This window comes from Vulpes vulpes, chromosome 7, assembly GCF_048418805.1.
Source record: "Vulpes vulpes isolate BD-2025 chromosome 7, VulVul3, whole genome shotgun sequence".
NCBI lineage: Eukaryota > Metazoa > Chordata > Mammalia > Carnivora > Canidae > Vulpes > Vulpes vulpes.
Window position 1 is genome coordinate 106,254,145 of NC_132786.1, and position 20,455 is coordinate 106,274,599.

The window sequence follows — 20,455 nt, forward strand, 5'->3', positions numbered from 1 at the left end:
CAACACATGAGAGCACTGCTATAAACTACAATCCCTACATGAACTCTGGGTTTTAGATTAGCATCTTGGGTTCGCTGAAAACTTCTGTAAAGTAAACTCTACAAATCCACATTAAAAATGTTTTCTTTCTGAAACTATTGATTGTCAAAGTGGAACTCATGTACATGTAACTAGCAAGATATATTTCTTACTGAATGAGGAGGTTTCTGGTTTATGAACATTCAGAGGCATTGAAGTTAGGTCTCATTCAGTACCCAAATGCAAAGGATGACTCTGCAGTTTACTTTCATTTATTGGCCCATATTTTAGAGATGGCATGTTAGGTTCTATAAGCAGCATGACTAGTTTCCTAGCAAAGAGCTCAATTTAGCTTAATCTGCCACAGAGAAAAAAAGAGAAAAAAAATCCACCACAGAGGTGCCTTTATTCTCTGACCACTCTGGTCACAAACCTAAGGGAGTAGGAGAATGGAAAAGAAAACAGGGTCACAAGATCATCACCAACATGACTCCTTTTAAAATATCCTGCCAATATTCTGAAAAGCAAAGGTCTGCCTGGAAGTGAAGAATTATGAGAATAACTAGACCAAGTTTGTGCAAAGTGATCAGAGGTACACCAAGAAGCAGGTATGGGGCATCTGTGTGGAAGCATTGTGTTCTCTGCTGGGTGAAAAACTGGAATGGATGAACTGAACCCATAAGAGCTGGTGGTAGTAGTTCCTTAGAGATTCTGAGCACCTAAAAAGAGAATAATACTGAAGTAATCTGTATGAAATTTTGCATTTTCAGTATTGCTTTGAAGTGCGATGTTGAATGACTTAATGAACTGAACAATCAAGTCCCCCAATTTTGCAAGTAACAACAGGGGTACTGGAAATACAGGAGTTCCCCTTTTATTCTCACTGTACCACATTAATTTTGCAAATAATACCAGAACTGTGATTTCAAACACAATTAATCTGATATGCCTGCCACTGCAGCTTGTCAACATTTTAACTACTGCTATATGCTATATGAATCACATCTGTATCACAGACACAGGGTTATAAGCCATCCATACCCTATGCATTACTTATTTACATAGATTACATGTTATATATTATGTTTATTTCACCACAAGGATATCTAACAAAATTGAGATGCACAAGAAGGTTTGAAAAAGAAACCACAGAAGATATTGACATAATTTAAGTTCAAGCCTGCTCAAAGTGTGTGCCTGGTATATTTGACAGTCTGCAAAAAAACCAAACACATATTTAACTAATGAGCTGAAATGTCACTTTTTTTTAAGGCCTAAGGGAATCAACAGACTAGGGATGCTGTAAGACATAGAACTTTTTAGCATAGTAAACCTCAAGGGATAAAATCCTAATTTTCTACATGCTGTCTTATGAACCACAGATGGACAAACAGCACCTCAGCAGACATATCTCAGTGACTGGGGTGGGCAGTGGTGCCACTCTGGGTGGGAAGCGGGTGTCACCAAACCCACTTCCAGCAGGTGCTTCCTCCCACCTTCCTGCCTACACAGCTCCCCTGAGAAGGCAATAGAGAGGCAGGCAGCTAATGGCCTAGCTGAGTAGGGGGTAAAATATGAAAATGCAGTGAGGGATGAGAGATGGACAGTGCAGAATGCTGTAGGCCCTAGAGCTGGATGGACTGCTCCATCTCAGCTCCAATCCTTGCTGCATCCCAACCATGACCAAGGGTCTCGCACTTGGTGTCTCAACTACAGTAACAGAGATAGAAGTATCTCCCCCTCAGAGGACTGTTGTCAGAAATAAGTGACACATTACAAATAAAATGGTTGGTAGCAGTGCCTAACACATGGTAGGGCTCACTGAGCATTTCCATGATCATCATTTTCCCATATCTGGGTTGAGTAATTCCTATAGGTGATCTCTAGATCACATCTAGATCATATCTTAACACCACAGCCCTGGCAAACTATAATAGATATCTAGGCACAAAATATATATAAAATGTAATTAATTAATTTATTTGACAGAGAGCCGGAAAGATCACAGAGGGAAAGAGAGAAGCAGACTCTCCACTGAGCGGAGAGCATGACACGGGGCTCCATCCCAGGACCCTGGGATCATGACCGAGCCAAAGGCAGACACTTAACTGACTGAGCCACTCAAGTACCCCACAATACTAAAAAAAGATATAAAACAACTACACAACATGTATACCATGATGGATACTCATGACAGACTATGGGTTTCTAAAAGCTTCTAAAAAAGGTAATATATTTAGCACAGAATCAATCCTTTGAAAAGAACATGTATGTCCACAATGTATGGCTGGAAAAAAGCACAGAAGGACATACGCCAATTTGTGACTATGGTCACTTCTGAGTGGTGCAATTATTATTCATGATTTTAACTTTTATTTTTTTCCTTTTGCTTATCTGTTTTTCCAATCTTCCTACAATGAACATCCATTCCATATTTATATAAAAGATTTGAGAGATCAGAATATTCATATTAAGCCTGGGTCACAGCGCCAAAAGAACTGTGCAGGACTAGTGCAGGGCTGACAATACAACACACCAAGTGCATGATGACCTCAAATAAGCACACAAAGGTCAGGTACAGCCAGAGGCCTCTCCTGGCAGAAAGAAACTGGACTTGACTTTGAGCCCTAGCCCAGCTGTCTCCCCACCATGGCCCCTGGTGAGTCATTTATTGTGGTCTCCGTTTATGACTGATAGATGGAATCAGATCTGACCTGCAGTAACTCTGACAGGGGATGATCATCCCTCCTCCTTGCAACACTTTGGCTTTGCTTCCAGCTGGTCCCCTCTTGCTTTCCTCCCACTTCCCTGGCTGCTCCTTCTCCGTCTCCATTACTGGGTCAGCCAGAATCTCGGCTCCTTACTGTCCCAGTATCTGGGATTCGACCCCTGACCTCTTCTCCATTCTGTTGAGTCTCACCTCCGAGGAGCTCTGTTCACTCTGTGGCTTCAGTTCCACCTATACCCCCAACTATTCCTAAATATCTATCTTTAGTTCCAACCTTTCCCCTGAATTCCAGACTGGAGTATCAAGAACTGCCCACTGGAGGTAATCATTTAGAGGACTCATGGGCATTGCAAATGCAATAGCATGGCCCAAATGAAGGTCATCATCTGCCTCTCTAGCCCTCAACCTATTTCCTAGTCACCCTCTCAACATTAATGGTAACCAAATCCTTCTAGTTGCTCAGGTCAAAAACCCTGGAGTCATCCTTGACTTCTTTCTTTGTCTCATGCCTTAAACCCAAACCTTTTGACTCTACCTCTAAAATATGCCCAGAACCTTACCACTCCACACCACCTTCAAAGCTACCATCCTAGTCCAGAACCAGTACCTTTGTTCTGGGTTATGGCAACGGCCACCCCCCTCCCCAGTCAGTCTCCTGCATCCACCCTTGTCCCCTTCAATCTATTCTGAACCCAGTAGCTGGAATAATGCTATTAAAGTGTCTGTCTAGGGGATCCCTGGGTGGCACAGCGGTTTAGCGCCTGCCTTTGGCCCAGGGCACGATCCTGGAGACCCGGGATCGAATCCCATGTTGGGCTCCCGGTGCATGGGGCCTGCTTCTCCCTCTGCCTATGTCTCTGCCTCTCTCTCTCTCTCACTGTGTGCCTATCATAAATTAAAAAAAAAAATTAAAAAAAAAAAAACTCTTGAAAAAAAAAAGTGTCTGTCCATCATGTCATTCTCTTGCCCAAACTCCCAAAGGCTCTCAATCTCCCACAGACAAAATGCCAGAATCCTTGCGCTGGCCCACATGTGCACACCCCCACCTCGTCTCCCACTTCCTTCTCCTTCATTCACTCCAACCCTGCTGGCCTTCCTGCAGACCTCCCTCCCTACCTTCTTATCTCCTTCAGGCCATTACCTCAATGTCTTCCCACCAAAGTGATTTCCCAACCAGGCTATATAAGTCTGGTGACATAAGTCAGGCAGTCTCCCCCTGCCTCCACACATGCCCTATCCCCCTGTCCTGTCTTACCTTTCTCCATAGCACTTCCACTGCCCAACATAACTTCCTTTATTTTTTGGTCTCCCTACAGTGAGGATAGAAGTTCCACAAAAGTGGGAATTTGTTTTATTGTTTTGCTCCTAATTGTATCCTCAATACCTAAAACAGGGCCTGGCACATAGTAGGCACTGAATAAATATTTATTAAATAAATAAGCAGGATTAAAGGGTTCCTATCCTCACCTCCATCAGGGTTATGTGAGGAACACATGAACTAAAGCATGTCAAACTAACTACTAAATAATCTGACACTTTAACAGGTGCCTGGGTGACTCAGTTGGTTAAGTATCAACCTTCAGCTCAGGTCATTATCTGAGTCCTGGGATCGAGCCCTGCATTGGGCTCCCTGCTCAGTGGGGAGTTTGCTTCTCCCTCTGTCCCTCCCACCATCATTCATGCTCTCTCTCTCAAAAATAAATGAAATCTTAAAAAAAAAATTTGACCCTTTGATAACTAAGTAAATGGTGTTATTATCATCACTATTATGTTGAAGACACATCCCAACCCTATCAGAATGACCTGAATTAGGCATGCTTGAACAATGCTTCCCCAACTCCCTTTTTACTTATCTATTTCAAGGACAGAGATTAGTAACTGAGAATTCCCACAATGCTAGGATTCTGGAAAGAATTAGGTTCAGAAATCCACTCAATGTCTAACCCTACAAATGATGATCTTATAGGTTGGGATTTTTGTCTTCCCTTGGGGAATAGGAGGAAAAAAACTAAGAGTGCCCAATCCCCCTCTGTTGTGTCAGAAATACTGCTGAACACAACTCAAGGGGACAGGACTCTGTCCTTGACTTTTGCTTGGCCCTGATGATATAATCAGGTTTCACCCATGGTAAGTTTCTGTGTAAATTCTCAATGGACAAAAGTCTGGGTTCAGCTCAGTGGTCTCCATCAGGAAATCAAGAGTATAGAACATACTCTATGAACTCTAGGAGATACAGACAATAGCATGTTTCATTATAACACCCCTGGAATTACTTAATTACTCATGGTGGTGCCACACAGAAATGATACAGAGTTAGACCTCTCTTCTCCATGCAGATGTTTCACAGCCAGTAGAAAACTCAGCTTGAGGACAGATTTACTAACCTCTACTCTGTCTTGGGTAGAATGGCTGTTAAAAATTCCTCTTCATGAGTTCTAAAGAAACCATGGCCCGTTAGAGGCCAGTAATAGTACCTTCTACTTGCAGAACTAACAGTTACTGCAGCTAAACTGCAAAGCATTGTGAATTCTCATGAGGAAGGCAATTAATCTAATTGAGCTGAACGTGTGAGGGTTTTCAAGCGAGTAAAACTGCATTCTGGGACACCTGAGCCCAGCAACAATGCCTGCTCCAGTAAGGGTACGCGTAGAGATGAAGTAAAGCAGTTCCATCACATTCCATCTTTGACTTTTAGAAGAGGATTTCCATCATCTTCTCTCCAGCCCCTTTTAGAAAGAAGCAACTTATAAAATTATATCCCATTAAAGACCCTATCATCAAAGCTGACCAATTAAATACTTAATCAGCTTAATTGTAAGATTTTGCTTGTCAGGAACATACCAAGCCTGACTTGCTCCTCTCCTCTCATCATGTTGAGACTGCATTACCTAAGAAGCAGGATGAAGATAGTTTCAACCAAAAAGAATTAAACAAGTTTCTAGAGAAAAAGCTTTCATTTCTCACTTTATGTAAGTGACTAATTAGTTGACAATACTATCTCATCCTCATCAAGCTTGGCTTTTTCTTCTTCATTAGACACACACACAAAAATCAAATTATTTTGCATCTGGACTCTCTTCCAGGGCAAACAATGCATTCCCAAGAAGAATCAGAAGTATTGTTTTAAGGACACTGTTTAAGGATACACAGGCAAGCCTATGATCCATTCTGCTAGGATCCAATCCAAGCATATGTGGAGGTTTTCAGCAGGTATCAAGAATAATCTTCACTGTGGATGGTGTCTTAGAGTCTACTTCAGCATATGAAATACTTTATTTATTATAGTGAAACTAGAGAAAATGAATGAATCTATATCAGCACACAGAAATCCTCTAATATTGCTGACATTACGTTTTTCTTCCAAAGAGCAATGATTTTTTTTTCACTTGCTTTTGACTCCACACTGGATTTGAAATTTTCATCACACACAAGTCAGGAAATCTGGACTTAATGTTCCAATGGCCACTCCCTTTATCAGCCTCTCACGGAGACTTGCACCTGGCTAGGTATGCATCGGTGCACCCATGGCAGTGTGTCATCATTTCAATAAATAGAACCCAAGTGTTATAAGACAACACCAGTTTCTAAGGAGAAACAAGATCTGACACATGTTAATACCTCATTATACATCCAGGCCCTCTGCCAAGCAGAAGGAACAGAGGATCACCTTTTAACATAAACATTACAGGCCTCTCTTGCTATGAGGATCAAGTCCAGTATATTTATTTCATTTACCACATGGTCATTTTCTCTCCACTGTAAAGAGAGCCAGTGAATTAAAGCCATGTTAGTTCAGCATTATGCTTGAAAATTTTAAACAAACCAGTGAGGCAAATCACTTATGGTTTTCATACCAGGCATACCTCTGAGAGGCTCCATATAAATACTTCTTTCAGCTCAGAACACTATACATACCATTATGAAATACTGTACTCCATGAGAGCAGGAGATACAAAATTATCTCAAACCCAGGAAATACAGGTACACATGTTTGCACTTCCATTTTCCGCAGAGGCCCAGTGGTCTAGTGGGCTAGCACAGACTGGGATTGGAGAAATCTGAGGGTTATAGGGTTTCGGGTTTAGCAAAGTCATTTAAATTATACCCCAGTTGTTTTGTCTCAGGAAAGGAGACTACAAATCTCTAACTGCGGCAGAAGCATCTAAACTGAAGTAATTCCAAATGACTCAAGCTACAAACATCAAATTAATCTGTCACCTAAATCTCCCAGTCTTACAGGTGTGCTTTTTTATCTGTCCCTTAAATACCAACGAAACCACAAACCTCCCTCCCAGGAGAGTACGCTTCCAGCTCTTACTGAGTGAGGCCTCTTGAGGCATATCTCCTCATGTGATGAGTTCTTCAACCGGTCTCTTGAAGCGCTTCTGTATATTTTAAAAGCCACAGACACACTACACAGTCTAATTTAACAGACTATGTTAGACTGTAGTGGAGTCGAGCCGAGTCACCTGCCGAGAACGCAACCAAGAATAGTGGTCGTCTTTGTGCCAGATGACCCAGAGGAAAGAAAAGAGCTGTGGAGGGCAGAGAATGTTCTGGATACCTGTAGTCACAATGCTCCTCACTCCAGATTGATGAGACCTTCACTGGAAGATGTGGTTTGTCAGGTGTAGCATAAAGGAGCCAGGAATATGGGGATCTAGGGCTTGACTAGCCTCTCAATCCAAAAATCACAGTGTAGAGTTGAAGCCAGAGGCTGCCAGGGCAGACCAGCAGGAATAAGACAAGACACAAGATTCAGTAAAACATAGGCAACCCTATGGAGGAGGTACGGCAGACGTGAATGACCTCAGGGGTTATGACACCATCAGAGCAAAATGCCACTCCAAGAGTGATTCAAAGGAAGGAATACAAAGTCACCATTACCAGCACTGGACACACATACTAAGTTTACCGTCAAAGGATGCACACAAAGCTCCACTTTTCAGATCCTAAAATAGAACTAAAACAATTTCATAGGGATGATTTATTAGCGAACAGTGGCCTGCAAATTAAAACAGAGAGGCATAAGACTTAAGGCTTATATATCACATCTTACCCCAGCACATCTCACTTCACTAGGCTGAAAACAAAAACAAAAACAAAAACAAAAACAAACAAACAAACCATGTGCTCTGTACAGGGTAAACAATGCCCTCCCTGGGCTGTAGAGGCTCCCTCGGGTGGGATGCAAGGACTCTTTCCTTTAGGGCTTTTTCAGAAGGCAGTGGGACGGTTAATCTGAGACTACACCTCAATTCTGCAACTGGTTCTCTATACCACCTTTATTGTGCCCTTTTACTAATTCGACAAATATTTACTCAGCACTTACTCTGTGCCAGGTACTGTGCTCTGAACATTGCTTTTCTCCTAGTGCACACAGTTGTACCCGGGCCCAATTCATTTCTTGGTTGGATTAACTTTCCAACCTCTCTTCATGTTTACCTTTCCAGCAATGCCAAATACATTCAGTTTCCAAGGTCACCAGCATCCTACTTTCAAACTAGGAGCCTGCCCATGATGCTCCTTTTTCTTACATTTTAGTGACAAGAGAGCCTGCACCGTTGGTTTTGGAGCTCATCTCTCATAATCCTGATATCAACAAACCAGCTCATATCCTAGAATATGTTTCCCTCTTTCCTGCCAGTTCTCTTTGTTCCTTTAACATGCACTTACTCAGTCGCTCATTGGTCTGATCATCCCACAAGGTGCCTTGATAGGGAATGGCTTATTCCTTTCCTCATTCAGGCAAATCTTGAAATCCTACCTTTCCTGCATGATTCATCTGATAATAATCTAAGCACCTTCTTTGTATATCAGCCACTCTTCTTGAAAGAGCATCTGCAATAATAGTAGTAAATATGTTGTAAAGCACTTCCAACGATGCCATCTCAATCAATCCTCAACAACACTATGAAATAGATCTTAACTCACTTTACATACAAGGAAACCAAGGTGTGTACGAATTAACCAACTTGTCCTAGAGAATATAGCAAGTGAGTGGCTGAACTGGGACCCAAACCCTGTCCATCAGCTATTAAATCAGAACCTTTTCCATTCATTAGTCTGTCTCTGCCAAGCCCTGCTTAGGAATCAGCCATGAGAAACATAGGAGGGAGGGTGCTTACCTTGCATCATCTGTTGATGGCCAAACTGGGCCAAAAGGTGAAGAAGGAATGGGACAACCCAAAAGAGGGGTTTGAGGTCTGGAAACTTAAGTGTCCTAAGTGAATTTTACAAGTAGGATCCAACAAAGTGTCATCAGGAAAGAACCTCAGATGAAGCCCACAAAGGTTAAATCACAAAGTATACTAGATACTTTTTAAGGACTCTTGCATATTACACACATTAATTAGTAAAAAAGGCAAACATCCATTTGGCTCCTGAAGAGCTAGAATTTTAAAAAGCATGATCAAGAGGAAAGCACAACCAACTACAAGGAACTATAATTAGAAAGCTTCAGAGAAAATAAGAGCAAGGGTTCCAGGATTTCTCAAAGGTGGCATTCTGTTGAGAAAGGGATGTACTTTTTGTCCCACTATCCTGAAAGATTCATATTTGATAGTGTGCCCCCACATGCCAGGCCACAGGGTTACCAGACAGCTACCTGAGATCATTCCCTCACCCATGAGCCTTGCCTCACAGGGCCTTTCAGTTCCACCCCAAATTTCTGTCTTCCCTTTATTCTTGTAAAGAGTACAGATGGAAACTCAACTGGTAATACATTGTTGTTTCTAAAGCTGAGTGGGGAGTATGCTTGAGATCTATTTGACATGAGGTACAACCACCATGATTTTGCCAGCAGCTTCCCAAAGGCTCTCTTGCAAGGGACCTACACCTGGTTGAAGAAAGTAGGAAATTGGTTCTCCACTTGTTTCATATTTGGTAACAATCCATGTAACAAAGTATTTACCTATGTAAAGGAATATTCTCCTACTTTTCTATTTAGCTAATAATGCCAATTCAATGAAATTCAATTATATCTTTCAAATCTACTGCAAGCCTGTCTGCATCCTTGCCAACTCCAAATACAGGCAAAGAAGTAATACACAGGAAAAAATACTTTTTTGCTTCCATGTTTTTACTACCTGACTCCTGAGGATATTTCCCTTTAGTGTTTTATTTGCTAGGATTTTATTTTGTTTCTTCATTTGTTCATTCATTCAGCTTTTTATTAAAGTAGAATGTGTAGTACAGTGAGGGAGACAAACCATTAGGAGACTTAACTACAAGGAACAAACTGAGGGCTGCTAGAGGGGCTGTGGGTGGGGAATGGGGTAACTGGGGGATGGACATTAAGGAGGGCACATGAAGTAATGAGCACTGGGTATTATATGCAACTGATTAATCACTAAATTACCTCTGAAACTAATAATACACCATATGTTAATTAAACTGAATTTTAAAAAATTTAAAAAGCAGGTGTAGTACAGGATTATCCTTACATGTCATACAGGCTTTGTGATAAAATGTAAAACTAGGCCTTTATAAAATATCATTTCTTCCTACCATATGACAGCTGTAGGTTTTGACTCAGCCACAGAACTTCTTTGAGGAGGTTCCTCACTTATAAAAGAGGGATAACAGGATCTACCCTATCCATCTTAAAGTGGTTTTCTGAAAGTCAAATCAAATGATGAATCTAAAAGTGCTCTATAAATATACTCAGCATTGATACCCGTGGATCAGAAAACCTAGTAGCAAAAAAAAAAAAAAATGTATTGGCTGGGACGACTGGGTGGCTCAGCAGTTGAGTGTCTGCCTTCAGCTCAGGGCATGATCCTGGAGTTCAGGGATTGAGTCCCACATCAGGCTCCCTGCATGGAGCCTACTTCTTCCTCACCTGTGTCTCTGCCTCTCTTTCATGAATAAATAAATAAAATCTTTAAAAAAATGTATTGGCTTCCCAGAGACTTCCCAGGGTTGTCTCTGTGCATGTTATATGCTTGTGTGTTATCAGCAAGAGTAGCAGTAGTGGCTTTGTACCCTCCACATAGTATTATCATTACCAGGTACCACGACATTTCTGCAAGCATTAGGATTCAAGGTAGAAACAAGTTGGGTACAGCTGCCTACCTAACCATGAATTGTATGGAAATCATGGTGCTATGCCAACATCTAATCTTCCATCATTCTAACTCTAGAGTTCCTTTTTGCCACTTTGCTCTTGTTGCAAAAGCTTGCCTGGTGGAGAAGATACTTGCAATGTCCCAAACCTATGATTTTGTGATCCTGGTGTATCATCACCTCCACCCAGCTGGTGACAGAAATAGTGGCTGTCTGAGAGTTATTTAAAACAAGTACCACTAGGAACAAACTTTCTGAAAGAAACCTTACTGGCCTCCAAGCGGGCAACTGAAAAGAACCAAATGCTAGTGACAGAGAAGTCAACGATACAACAATTGAGGGCAGTTTTATTAGTTTCATTCAATGAAGCGCAACTTGGACAAAAAAATTCATTATTCAAACCAGATGCTGTTTTTGTAATATTCATCTCCATGATGAACTGTTTCAATTCTCTTTTATTTTGAATATGTAATATAAAGCAGGCAAATCATTACTTTAAGAAAGGCACACTTGAAATTTGTAAAGTTGGTCTGAAAAAGAACTGAATGTAGGAAGCCTGTTTGCCAAAGTTTATTGCCAAGAGCATTTTTGTCTTTTTTAATCATACGACAAAAGAAATGCAATAGTGAGTTTAAGCAAGACCAATTATGAACAGCAACGAAATTACCCTTTAATGATAATCAGCCGCAAATCTTGATTACTGCCAGCTCGAATCATCTGGTCATTAGGCATAAAAAGTGCTGTGTTCATCTGTCTCAAGCAAGAATGAAGGATAGGCCCCTCAAGGTGTGCAGTCAGATAAGATGGGGAGGCAGGGAAGAAAGCAGAGGAGGCCAACCTCTGTTTGGTAAGTGCCAAACAGAAAACAGAAGGCTCATAAAAATGTTTACTAAGCACAAAAGTTACTTTTTAGAAAAAAAGCCTGATGATGATCTTCCTCTTAGAAAAGATTAATCTTTCCGTTGTCAGAAGAATGACGAGGAACAGATCTCATCCCCGGAAAAAAGTGAGTGTCTGTAGCCAGGTGGATCCCAGGAGAAGATGAGAGCAGACTGTGGGGAACGGAGCCCAGCAAGAAGACTGTGGCCTTGAGATACAAACTGAAGACAAAGGGGAATGACCCTCCGGTATGGGGCTGTTGGGAAGTGTCAGAGCTTGCTGGGCAGTTTCTAGGTTCGTGGATGGGGTCCAACCCAGTAAACTGCTACCCTAAAAACAATGTAGTAGATAGAACCACGAGCTGCCCGTTTCTATTGCTTTATGGAGACAGGGCTGGAACATTTTAGACATGGAGAAGATCAACACCTTCATTTTACAAACAGAGACTCAAGGCCAAGGAGATAGACAGCAATCTTGTGGGACTAACTAATGGCAAAGCCAGGACTCCTTACCCACCTGCTCACTCCCTGAAGTGATGGAGAGGCTCTGAAGAGCAGCTAGTGAGGACTGCCACTTTGGAGTGGTCACTGCATTCTGGGACAGTTACGAACAGATACAGTCTTCTTCTGCCTCAGGCATGCTCATGTGCTCACTCAACACCAGACAAGTAGCAAGAGAAAAATCTATATTCATATTGGAATTGTAAATCCTACTTACCAAAATGCACTTTGGGCCAGACACCCCGTTAGGCACCAGCATTCATTCGCCTCTTGTAATGTTCACAACTCAGGAGGTGTTGATAACCTCATTCTACGGGAAATGCATCTAAAAGAGGTGACGTAACTTGCTTATGCTCACACCACTAGGTAAGTGGCAATCCTGGGTTCAGACATGTTTTCCTAGTCCCTTGAAGACACTGTGCTTTCTACTACCCTACCAGCCTTCAAAGTTTTGCAAAAGAAAGAACTCCTCATTCAACTGATTTATGAGAGCTGCACAAGAAGCTCTGCCTAGTGAAAATATCTGAATCATTATATAGGAAATAAACATTCTGAACAATGAGAAGGAAGCTTCTAAAATCTGGGTGTAAACATGAGCCCTTTCAGGTATTTCACTAAGGAGAGAAGTTTCTTGCAAAGTTTTTTCCTTCTAAAAACTCTCTGCTTCCCAGATCCTGAATATTCCATTTATTACTCTTCTTTTCTCTTTCAGGCCAAAGCTCAAGTCCCCACAAGTAGAAGAGAAAGACAATGGAAATCTTGACAAGCAGGAATGACTTTGAACAGAGATGGTCACTGAAGAGCCCGTGGACAAGACCGTGGAGAACATTATCCCAGCTCGCAGCCTTCTTGTGGCTGGCAAGGCTCCACCAGTGCTTTCACCTCCTGGCAACCACCTGCTACCTTTACCTTCTGGAAACACGGGCATGCCGCCAGGCTGGAGATTTCTGCTCTCTGACTGAACACAAACACCTCTCAGCTTCCAGTCTGAACACAACCCTGAAGACCAAGACTCAGTATGAGTTTGGTGCTACTGATGTCTCTGCAATTTGTAATCTTCTGCCTATAGGTAGGCTGGACTGTTAATTCAAAACTAGAATATTTCAAAGAGGCCTGTTCTTAACTAAGAGAAGACCAACGAGGTTTGAACTTGATTTTGTTAATATACAGACCAGACAAACAGAAGCACCAGCCAGGCAAACGGGGCATGGGGTGCTCTCAACGAAACACAACCAACCTCATTTTCCTAGTGATTTTTTGAAGTTTATTTCCTGGCAGTTTCAGGTTCCGGGAATACAGAGATGATGGATTCTGTCCTTAAGGAGCTCACAAGTCTGGTGAGGGAGACAATACCTTGAGAAAATTAATGGCAGTATTAGGTGATAGGTGTGAGAACACAGAGGGACAAGTGTTAGAAGGAAACAGGACAGAGGAACCAGGGGGAGATTTCATTAAAGAAGGGGCCATGTGGGGCAGCCCCGGTGGCTCAGTAGTTTAGCGCTGCCTTCAGTCCAGGGCCTGATCCTGGAGACCCGGGATCGAGTCCCACGTCCAGCTCCCTGCATGGAGCCTGCTTCTCTTTCTGCCTCTCTCTCTCTCTCTCTGTGTGTGTCTCGAATGAATGAATGAATGAATGAATGAATGAATGAATAAATAAATAATCTTAAAAAAAGAAGAAGAAGAAGAAGGAGCCATGTGAACTAGCATTACAAAATGAGTAGGGAGTTTTTTAAAGCAAAGAAATAGAGATTTGGGAACACTGCAAGCAGAAGAGACAGAGCATTCAAAGACTCACATTTATGAAGGAGCCTGCAGTCCAAGCAGTGAAGAGAAGCAGTGTTTATGTGTGAAGGGAGGTGGCGAGCTGGTAAAGGAAGCATCTCAGAGACCATTACAAAGGGTCTCTATAGGCATCTCAGAGTCAATGAAAGTTTTAAAGCATGTTCAGTTGGTTTTTTGTTTTTTGTTTTTCTTTCTTTAAGAAAGTAATTCTGGCAGACATGCCAAGTGTAGACAGGAGTCTATGTCAGTGCTGTGCAAAAAATAATAATAAAATGCGAGCCACAGAGCCAGGCCACATATATAATTTTAATTTTTTTAGCAGCCACATCTAAGGTAAGAAAAAAAAGTGAAATTAACTTAATAATATATTTTAACCCCCAAATCCAAATTACTATCATTTAACATGTAATCAGTATATTTAAAAATTATTAATGACATAGTTTACATTCTTTTTTTCTTGTACTAAGCCTTCTAGATCTGGCACGCTTAACAGGATATCTCAATTTGAATGAGCCACACTTCAAGTACTCAGAAGCCAGAACTGGCCAGTGGTTACCATTTTAGACAGACAGCTCTAGATAAACCAAAATGCAAGACCCACTGAGGATACTGTAGCCAGGAGTCCAAACAAGGGACTTGTAATAAAGCTCTGAGCAGATATTTCCAGTCCCTGAACATAGGTAAACTGCCACTGAAATGACATTTTGCAAATATGAAACTTAGTTTTTGTTTTGTTTTTAAAGATTTATTTATTTAAGTGGGGGAGAGGCAAAGGGAGAGAGAACCCTTAAGCAGACTCCCACTCAGTGCAGAGCCTGACACCGAGCTCAATCCCAAGAGCTCCAGGACCCCAAGATCATGAACTAAGAGTTGGCCGCTCAACCAACTGAGCCACCCAGGCGCCCCACTTTTTGTTTTGAATAGGCAATAATTCACATGGTTCACAAGTAAAAATAACACAACCAGGTATCTAACAAATAATACCGTTCTCACCCTTTTTCTGTCCACCTCATTTGCCACCAACCCATTAAAGGCAATCATTTCTATTGACTTTGTTTATCCTTTCAATGTTTCTTCATGCAGATACAAGCAGATATGACTGTAGACTCCGATTTTATCCCCTTTCTACACCAAAGGTAGCATACTACATAAAATGTTCTGTACCTTGCTTTTTTCATTTAATCGCAATCTTGAAGATTTTTCCATATTACTGCATAAAGAGTTTCCAAGTTTTCTTTAAATGCTACACAATATTCAATTGTATGAATGGGTCACAGTTTATTTCACCAGCCTTCTACTAATGGATATTTGAATTGTTTCCAATCTCTTCTATTACAAACAATGGTCTAATGAAAACCTCCTACATACGTCACTTTATATGTATTTAGATGTACCTGCAGGGAGAAATTACCAGAGCCAAACTGCTGGGTCAAAGGGTAATTGCATTTGTAATCTTGATAGATACTGCCAAACTGGCCTTCATAAAGGCTGTGCTATTTTGTAATCTTACGAGAAGCACACTGACAATTTTTCCACATCTAGTCAATAATATATAATTATCACACTTTAGAATTTTTGCCAATCTGATGAAGTGAAAAGTACTACTTCAACACAGTTTAAATTTGCATTTCTCTTATGTTGGAGTTTGAAGATATTTTCTTTGGTATAAAGAAAACCTATGTTTCATGTTCTGTGAACATGTCCTATGCCCATTTTTCTATTGGTCTGACAGTCATTTTCTTATTCATTTGTAGGAACTCTTTATATACAGATTAGTCTTTTGCCCACTATAAATGTTTTTTTCCCTGATTGTCATTTGTCTTTTGAATGTTCTTATTGTGGTTTTTACCAGATAAAGTTTTTACCCAAATTTATCAATCGTTTTCTTTAATGGTTTCTGAATTTTAAGTCACAGTTAAAATTAAAGGGCCTTATTTAAGGTTACAAAGGAATTTACCTATATTTTTTCTAGTCATTTTATGATTTTTTAAAAAAGGTTTATTTATTTGAGGGAGAAAGAGCATGCATGACCTCCAGAAGGAGACACAAGGGAGAGAGAGAATCTCAAGCAGATTGCTTACTAAGTGCAGAGCCCAACACAGGGCTCAATCTCACAATCCTGAGATCGTGACCTGAACTGAAATTAAGAGTCAGATGCTTAACCAACTGAATCACCCAGGCACCCCTCTAATCCTTTTATGATTTTAAGCAGATATGAATATATACTCATATTTTTTTTATTTATTTATGATAGTCACAGAAAGAGAGAGAGAGAGAGAGGGCAGAGACATAGGCAGAGGGAGAAGCAGGCTCCATGCAGGGAGCCCGACGTGGGACTTGATCCCAGGTCTCCAGGATCGTGCCCTGGTCCAAAGGCAGGCGCCAAACTGCTGCGCCACCCAGGGATCCCTATACTCATATTTTGAAATATTTATTAGAAACATAATTTTTCACTTTTTCCAACTGAGGTAGACCAGACATTTTATAAATTGCCTTCCTGATTTCTTGTTCCTTTCTCTGTCATCATTCTTTTGAATACCACATTAATCATCATATAAAATGAACTAAATCAAGATGGAGTTTATTTGAATGGTATGAGATATAGAACAACTGCATCTTTCTTTTTTCTTTTTTTAAGATTTTATTTATTTAATGAGAGACATAGACACAGGCAGAGGGAGAAGCAGGCTCCATGCAGGGAGCCCGATGTGGGACTTGATCCCGGGTCTCCAGGATCACACCCGGGGCTGAAGGCAGTGCTAACCCGCTGAGCTACCTGAACTGCCCCAACTGAATCTTTCTCCAGATACCTACCCACTTGGCCCAATACCATATACTAAATATTTCATCATCATCCCATTGGAAACATAAATTTTAAATACATTTCTATTTGTATAGACAGCAACCTGAATTTTTATAAATTCATGGTTCTAATTCTTTAGTCTAGACACCAAAGAGGTAAATATAATTTATGTTATTCAATTTATTTATGAAAACTGCCAAGTTTCATGAAACTGCACTTATACAGCACTATCCTTCCTCCCCCATCATCAGTATCTTTTCAACAGATGCTTGACTTGAAGAGATATACAGATGCAGACTGTCATTGAGAAGTTTACAATTTGGAAGTTGCTAAATTATTTTTCACAATAATTTGTTTAAAAGGCAAGTAGTATACCAAAATTAAAGTTTGGCAAAATTCTGTACCTCTTGATCTCAGGGTTATGAGTTCAAGCCCCATGCTGAGTATAAAGCTTAGTAAGTAAGTAAATACAATATAATATCAGATTTTTCAGGACGCCTGGCTGGCTCATTTGGTAGAGCATGTAACTTTTGATCTCAGGGTTGTTAAGTCTGACACCCCACATTGTGTGTAGAGATAACTTAAAATCTCTAAAAGGTTTGACAAAACTGCCATCAATGACAGAATTCTGGTTTATCCAAGTTCATTTATATGCTCACCAATGTGACATCCAAAAGATTTATGAAAAAAAGAAAGAAAAAAAACCCAGAAAAGCAATTCAGAAAATATCCGATTCAACTCATCTGGAAAAGTGAAAAGTGATTTTATATATATATAGGTGTGTGTGTTTTCATAAAGGTAAATAGAAATATGGAATGCTTCACAAATTTGCATGTCATCCTTGCAAAGGGCCATGTAATTTTATCTTCTCTGAAATGTTCCAATTTTAGCATATGTGCTACTGAAATGAACATGACAAATAATAAATATTCTTTAATAAAGACTTAAAAGTCCCAATTATTTCTATTCAAAAGTTTCCAATAAACTGGAATTTTTAAGGTAAAAATGAGAAAAGTATAGTATTTTATGTATTTATAGTCCTTCTCCAATATTAATTCATACCATGTACACCAGCCTTCAAGTTTTATCCAATCAATGCATACTGCACATAATTCCCTGCCTCTCGAGGTTGTAAAATTAGTTATTACAGTTCAGTTTCTAAGAGATTTATTCACACACACACACACGAGTTATAAGCAGCATAACCTTCAAAAATAGCAAGAGGATCAGTTCCTACAGGGATGCTCATGTATTAGACATGAACTATAAAATCTTACATAGGGGATAATAGTACCAGGAAAATAATGACAGCAACAAAATGATCCTACATAGGAAATAAAGGAAATGCTGAAGAAGTGGGTCAGGAGGATCCTATGGAGTAAAAGCTCCCCCAGACAGGAACGACACATAGCTTCTGAGAGCTCTGTGATGTTTCTTTAAAAAAAAAATTATTTATTTGAGGGGGTGGGCAGTGGGGAGGTAGGAGTTGAGGGAGAGGGAAAGAGAATCTTAAGCAGATTCTGAGCGGAGCACAGAGGCTGATGCGGTGCTTGATCCCATGACCTGAGCTAAAACCAAGAGTTGGGTGCTTAACCTACTGTGCCACCAGGCACCTTGACCTCTGTGATGCTTCTAAAACACACAGAGTTGAAGTAAAGGCCAACAGCCCTGTACACAGAGGCTGTACTCCTGATACTTCTGAGGTGGCCTCCCTGTCTCCCTATATCCTCCTCCCCTCAAGCTGTTGTTTCCCACGTCAGCCTGCAGACTCTTGAGAAAGGCTCACAAACCTGATCTCTGGCCCCGAGATGATGTTCTTGAATTTCGACCTTTTTTTTAAATTTGCAAATGTCTAGTGAAGGCAATTCACCCGCATATCATATCTAAGTACTTAAAACTAACCATTAATGCCTATTGTCCTCCCCCCCAACAAAATTCTGTTTCCCATTGGTATCAATAATATTGTTATATTACAATTAGTCAAACTCCTTCTTCATACCATCTTACACCTTGGGCATCCTCTGATTCTTTTCATACCCTATGACAGCCACCTATCTAGTATTTCTTTGTGATATCCCCCATCCTGCCCTTCCCTTTTGTTTCCAATTTCAGACCGTCTTCATGATCAGGTCTGTGCCTACTTCACATACTCGTTTGTTTTTTTTAATTTTACTTACATTCAATTAATTAACATATAATGTATTACTGATTTCAGAGGTAAAGGTCAGTGATTCATCAGTCTTATATAAGGCCCAGTATTCCTTATATCACATGCCCTCCTTAATGCCCATCACCCAGTTACTTCATCCCCCCTCCTTCCTCTCCCCTCCAGCAACCCTATTTGTTTCTTATGATTAAGAGTCTCTTATGGTTTGCCTCCCTCTCTGATTTCGTCTTCTTTTATTTTTTCCTTTCTTCCCCTATAATCTTCTGTTTTGTTTCTTAAATTCCACATATAAGTGAGATCATATGATAATTGTCTTTCTCGGATTGACTTATTTTGCCTAGCATAATACCCTCTAGTTCCATCCACATAATTGCAAATAGCAAGATTTCACTTTTTTTCTTTTAAAGATTTTATTTATTCATGAGAGAGAGAGAGAGAGAGAGAGAGAGAGAGAGAGAGAGGTAGAGACACAGGCAGAGGGAGAAGTAGGCTCCATGTAGGGAGCCTGACATGCGACTGGATCCCAGGTCTCCAGGATCACACCCTGGGCTGAAGGCAGCGCTAAACCGCTGAGTTCCACCCACCCCCCTCCCGCCGGGCTGCCCAGATTTCACTTTTTTGATGGCTAAGTAGCAGTCCATTTGTGTGTGTGTGTGTGTGTGTGTGTGTGTGTGACTATTGTGGACATTGCTGCTATAAACATTGGGGTGCAGGCACCCCTTTGGGTCACTGCGTTTATATCTTTGCGGTAAATACCCAGTAGTGCAATTGCTGGGTCATAGGGTAGCTCTATTTTCAACTTCTTGAGGAACTTCCATACTGTTTTCCAGAGTAGCTGCACCAGTTTGCATTCCCACCAACAGTGTAAGATGATTCCCCTTTCTCTGCATCCTCGCGAACATCTATCATTGCCTGATGTGTTAATTTTAACCATTCTGACTGGTGTGAGGTGGTATCTCATTACGGTTTTGATTTGTATTTCCCTGATGCCAAGTGATGTTGAGCATTTTTTCGTGTGTTTGTTGGCCATTTGTATGCCGTTTTTTTTTGTTTGTTTTTTTTTGTTTTTTTTTTTTTTTTTTTTTTTTTGAGAAATGTCTGTTCATGTCTTCGGCCCATTTCTTGACTGGATTATTTGTTCTGTGGGTGTTGAGTTTGAGTTCTTTATAGGATTTTGGATAGTAGCCTTTATCTGATGTGTCATTTGCAAATATCATCTCCCATTCGGTAGGCTGCCTTTTGGTTTTGTCAACTGTTTCCTTTGCTGTGCAAAAGCTTTTTATCTTGATGAAGTCCCAATAGTTCATTTTTGCCTTTGGAGACATGTCTCATGAGAAGTTGCTGTAGCCAAAGTCAAAGAGGTTTCTGCTTGTGTTCTCCTCAAGGATTCTGATGGATTCCTGTCTCACATGTAGGTCTTTCATCAATTTTGAGTCTATTTTTGTGTATGACGTGAGGAAATGGTCCAGTTTCATTCTTCTACATGTGGTTGTCCTCTTTCTAGGAGGCCA

General features: G+C 40.7%; 1 protein-coding gene and 1 non-coding gene across 2 annotated transcripts in view; both read right to left on the reverse strand.

Annotated features, from left to right (window-relative positions):
- JAZF1 (JAZF zinc finger 1) overlaps positions 1 to 20,455 on the reverse strand; it is a 339,605-nt gene that overhangs the window by 258,298 nt on the left and 60,852 nt on the right. The gene's annotated exons all lie outside the window — the stretch shown is intronic.
- On the reverse strand, positions 17,582 to 17,689 carry LOC112915901 (U6 spliceosomal RNA). Its single transcript, XR_003234190.1, has one exon. It is a non-coding gene; the product is annotated as a U6 spliceosomal RNA (small nuclear RNA).